Raw genomic sequence first — 6,000 nt, forward strand, 5'->3', positions numbered from 1 at the left:
GTATTCAGCTTACAAGTGCCAACTGTGTGTTGTCATGTCAACTGTGTGTTGTCTTTATTTAAGCCATTGTACTGCTCGTTTTTCTGGTTATATGTTTTCTTATTATGCTTTATTTATCTTTTTGCAAGGTAGTTTAGCACTATTGCATCCGACCAGGCAGATATTCCTCAAGCACTCTGGGTTAGAGGTCGCAGACTTCATCGATCCGTGGATCTGATAGATGAACAACCAGTGTTCCACTCATTACCCCTCGTTATTAGACAGAGATCAGTTAGGCGCAGTCCATCAGTATAGCGGTTACTGGATCAGTGGTCCTTATCCACTCTGTCAGTGAGTAGTCAGGCTGAGGTTTCAGTTTCTATTGCAGAGGCAGATATACCGATTGTTTAGTTAGATCAGCACAATATGGCATCTATGGAGGATATGATGCGTCAGCTTCAGGAGAGTATGCAAGCCATGCAGCAGGATGCTGCCTGTCAGGCAGAAGTGGCTGCACGTCAAGCAAAAGTAGTGGCCCAACAGACAGATTTAATCGCTAGGCTATAGCAGCAAACCGGAGCGTCTGCTTCGCACCCACCTCCTCCTCCACCAAGAGTTCCAATATTCGGGGAGACCACAAACGTCCAGGAAAATACGGACGTTCCAACGGGGCCGGCTCCGCCCCCAATCCTACCCCAACTGTCTAAAGCGCCCACCAACCTAGTGGATTCACCGTTTGAATTTGAGGTGGATCCAACAGCACTAAAAGTGAGCAAGCTAGAAAAGCTTTTGAAGAAGGCTCAAGGCGTGAAATCCATTCCGGATATAGAGGATGGATATACCGACTCGGCCATGATGCTGCCGGACCAGTTTAAGATGCCGCACATAGACTATATCGATGGGTCTGGAGATCCTATGGTGCACCTGTGGCTGTTCTCGGATATCCTAAGGCCGATGGGCCTCTCCAGATTGCAGAAGCTTTCCCTGTTTGGCCGGACCCAGTCGGGTATAGCGGCTATTTGGTACTCGAAGCTAGAGGATTCTATCAACAAAAATTGGGAGGAGATGGCTGAGGCCTTCATAGCTCAATACTCTTATAACACTCAGATCGAGGTCACAACTCGTGATCTCGAGACAACCAGGCAAGAGCCAAAGGAGAGCTTCTCCGATTTTGTAACCCGTTGGAGGGCTAAAGCCTCGATGATGACCATCAGGCCCGTTGACAAAGATCAGATACGGATGGTTGTGCGCAACCTCCAGCTTAAGCTCATGCAAAAGATGATCGTCCTCCCCCTTCCCACCTTTACAGATTTACATGAGATCGGGGTGCAGATTGAGGACGCCATGAAACAAGGTCAGATTGACCAAGAGAGAGAGCAGCCCAAGAGGGCATTCAACCGCAGTATGAATGCAGGCACAAGTAGTGCTGCAGCTGCCAGAACTTCAGATGTAGGAATGGTCAACACCACCACTCCAAAAACCCTTGCCGCTACACCTTTTACCGGTACGTCCAGAAGTAGCTTGCAAATAGCCAGGTATGCACACCGAGGCCAAAGAACCTTCACCCCACTATACATGCCTTTGTCCAAGGCTTTGGGAGTTTTGATCAAGAAAGGGCACCCAAGGCCCCTAGAGCCACGACCCTTACCAGAAAAACTTCCTCCCTCCCATAGCCCAGCAAAGTACTGTGCCTATCACCAACATCATGGTCACGAAACCGACCAGTGCTTTCGATTGCGTCATGAGATTCAGGATCTCATTGACAACAGGGTGATTGTGCCTCCGGAGAAACCGAATGTTACAACCAACCCTTTCCCACCACATGACCAAGCTCCACCTCCCAAACGCATCAACGTAATCCAAACCTCGGTCATTCCTTATGACCCGAGCATATATATCACCCCTTCTCACCTACCCAAGCCAGAGGTGTTCATTCCTAACAACACGGACTTGTGCATATTGGACATCTCCCAAACCCAATCAGAACCGGTGGTGGTGACCATCGAAGATAGAACTGGGTCAATCGTGGGGATAGATGAGAATGATCAGTCAGAGCCTGAGGGGTCTACAAGATTTGTGTACGACCCAAGCTGTTACATCACGCTAATGGATCAGCCTAAGCCACGGTTGGAATTGCCAGTGGGGGCCAAGATCAGTGTAGTACGGGAGGATGGACCTAATCAAGGGCTAGATGACCTAGCTGAGCTGGAAGAGGACATTGTCAACCTTCAGTTTTTCAACGAACATGATCCGAGAGACGTGACTGTCAACTAGTTTGATTTGGAAGGGTTAGCAGAAGCTACTAGATGGCTCAACGACGAGCCGAATGTTATTGAGCAGCCTCAGCCAGAATGGCCGGGAATCAGGGCCAACCACCGGAGATCACCGGTGTAAAGAATTTTGCTCAGAACACGGGTAGTTTGAGTATGGAAGATTCTGAACAGCAGGCTGCATTGAAGCAGTTTGAGCGGGAAAAGATCGAAGATCTGGAGAAGGCTAGAAAAGCCAAAGCCCCTGTAGGGATGGAATGTGTTGTGCGCATAGAGGCAGTTGTAACGGAACCGGACAGGTGTCTGTCGGTGGCAGATGGCATGTGGTGAGAAGATGACAACCTATGTCTTGCCCACACTGACAAAGATTGGGGACAAAACCAACCGGACGATACTTGATATGTGGGAGAGGTGGACCACATGACTAGGACTGGGCGACATTTCAAGCCCCCACACTTGGATCAACTAGAGGCGTTCGGGAAAGACAAGGAGGCGGAGAGGCAGAAAGAAAAATTGCTCGAGGAGGAGGCTGTACTGAAACAACTTAAGAAGATACAGGCAGACATCTCCATCTGGAGACTGTTCATGGCCTCAAGAGTTCATAGATAAGCTGTCCTTTCTGCAATGGACAAGGCCAAGCTATCAATCGACACCGCGCTTGAACAACTGGTGGGGTTGGTTTTTCCGGGAGGAGCTTCCCCGACGTTGACCTTGACTGACAAGGAACTGCCACATGAGGGCTAAGATCACAACAAACCACTCTACGTTTCTGTGGAGTGTGGAGAAAAATGGATACCAGTGGTTCTTGTTGACACAGGATCTGCTATCAATGTGTGCCCGTCAAGGACGACCTATGCTATCTGGTTGAAGCCTTCGGATTTTGTGCCAACTGCCCAGGTGATACGGGCATATGACAATACCAGCAGAGAAGTGATGGGGACTGTGCAAATTCAGACTCAGGTTGGTCCAGGATAACACGATATTGACTTTCATGTCTTGGACGTTCTCGTAACCTTCAATCTACTCCTAGGGCGGCTGTGGTTGCACCAGGTGAAGGCGGTCTCTTCCACCCTGCATCAAATGCTGAAGTACCCCCACGGGAAGGGGGTGGCTATAGTTTTTGGGAATTCGTCAATACATCCACCGCCAGAGGTTTCTACACCAATTCTGGATATCGAGCATGGTGCGAAGGATGTGTTCCTGCCAAGATTTACCCTAGCCGAGGCCCGGGTTGTACAGAACATACCGTCTATTGATGAGGGGTTATATGTTAGTGCACAGTCTGTGTACCTCATGAACAAGCTCCAGCACATCCCCGAGATGTGATTAGGGAGAAGTGGCCAGAAAGGCATTGTAGCATCGGCCGAAGTGCCACACAACCTGCATACCTTTGGCTTTGGTTATCTGCCTACCAAAGAGGACTGGGTGAGGAAAGGCAAGGAGATGGCTGGAAGAGCCAGAGCCAAACAGGCTGGGAAGCCTTATGAGTTGGTGCACTGGCCCATCCAGGGCACCCTGAACGGACGCTTTGTCTGGGAGGGGGAAGACTTTCCGTTCTGCGACTTCCCAGAGCCATGGCTAAACACAGAAAGGCGGCGGTTGCCGGGGTTTGAGATATTCTTTGACTTGCAATTGTCTGGGGATGATGTTGTCGAAGAGCAGACAGACCCACCAGCTGAAGCTGAGCAGTGCAAGGAGGAGGATTCCGAGAGTGTAGAGATTGAAATGGGGGTAGCACTGGCTTGTCTACTTTCAGATCCTCCGATCGTACATGTGTGCTTGGGGGATAACTTCTCGGTGTCCATGATTGGGAATGAAGCGGCTGTGAGCCCTTCTTCAAGCATTCTGGATGCATCCATTGCACCCTCCCTCATCTGGCAATACAAGGAGGGCTTCTTATCAAGCAGCACTAGGTTAGGTAGTGAGCCGGAATCTGATTCCATTGAGTCTGTGGAGTGAGAATCAAGTTCCAGCTCATCTGAATCTGAGTCCGGTATTCTTGGGGGTGACAACCCGGATGCCGGTCTAGGTCGTCTTTTTCTTTTTCCTTTGAGTCTGTTGTAACAGAGGAATCAGGCGATTTGGAAGTGATTAATGAGAATTGTGCGGCTGTGGCCTTCGAGTACTTTTCTGTGCCCTTAATTTATTGCATTAGTCAAGACTTTCAAAATTTCGATGAAAACGACGAGGAAGAAATTCCTCCGGTTTTGACATATTTGCTTGATCAAGACCAGGAGAGGTTTGTAAAACCCTTGGTTGATGAAATCACCACAATTAATGTTGGTACTGAGAAGGACCCGCGGCTGGTCCAGATCGGGTCCACGTTGTCTTCGAAGGAGCGCGAGCGCTTAGTCGCTTTGTTAAAAGATTTCAAAGATGTTTTCGCCTGGTCCTATGAAGACATGCCTGGAATCGATCCTGAGATTGTACAGCACCGGATCCCTCTAGACCCAGAGGCCCGACCTGTTAAGCAGAAGCTCAGAAGGATCCGCCCGGACTGGGCTCTCAAGATCAAAGAAGAGGTCACCAAGCAAATTGACGCAGGGTTCCTGTTGTTATCTAAATACCCAACTTGGTTGGCCAATATAGTTCTAGTGCCGAAGAAGGATGGCAGAATTTGAGTATGTATGGACTTCAGGGATTTAAATAAAGCCAGTTCGAAGGATGACTTTCCTCTGCCGTATATCAACAAGTTAGTGGACTTCATTGCTGGGCATGCGTTGCTCTCATTCATGGATGGGTTTTCAGACTACAATCAGATATTGATGACACCCGAAGACTGGGAGAAGACCGCTTTCACCACCTCGTGGGGAACCTATTGTTATAGGGTGATGTCGTTTGGGCTAAAAAATGCTGGGGCTACAGATCAACGGGCTGCAACCACAATTTTGCACGACATGATCCATAAAGAGGTGGATGTGTACGTGGACGAGATGATTGTCAAGTCCAAGGAAAGAGAGGGCCACTACACCGCCTTGCAGAAATTCTTCCAACGGATCAGGGAGTATCGGCAGTGGCTGAATCCTCAGAAATGTACATTTGGTGTTACAGTAGGGAAAATGTTAGGGTTCTTGATTACACTGAGAGGTATCGAGGTCGATCCTTCCAAAATCAAGGCCATCTTAGAAATGCCACCACCAATTCATAAGATAGTTTATTGTAAAATTAACCTTGACTTGTGAACCACTCTTTGGTCTCCAGAAGAAAGGAAAGAAGTTCCAATGGGACGGCCGATGCCAAGCTGTTTTTGAACAGATCAAGCAATATTTACAGAACTCACCTGTGTTGTCACCGCCTGAGCAGGGGAAACCGTTGATTGTGTACCTTTTAGTGACTGAAACTACAATGGGCTGCATGCTTGCACAAGAGTCTGAGGACAAAGTGGAGAAAGCTATCTACTATCTGAGCAAGAAAATGTTGGATTACGAGACCCACTACACTCCGCTGGAGAAGGCTTGTCTGGCCTTGGTATGGGCTACTAGGAAGCTGCGGCACTACCTATTAGCTCACTTTGTAATACTAGTTTCAGGATGAGATCCCATCAAATATCTTTTCCAGAAACCAGCACGTACGGGTAGGCTAGCCCGTTGGTTGCTTCTGCTTTCCGAATTCGATCTGAAGTACGTAACGCGCAAGTTAATGAAAGGGAGAGTGGTAGCAAAGTTCCTAGCCGATCACCCAGTTGAACGGAATGAAGTAGTTGAGTACCTATTCTCAGACAAGGCCATTCTGCATATTGAAGAAGAGACTT

This window comes from Camellia sinensis, chromosome 2 (assembly GCF_055761805.1).
Source record: "Camellia sinensis isolate YWXY chromosome 2, ASM5576180v1, whole genome shotgun sequence".
Taxonomy (NCBI): Eukaryota; Viridiplantae; Streptophyta; class Magnoliopsida; order Ericales; family Theaceae; genus Camellia; species Camellia sinensis.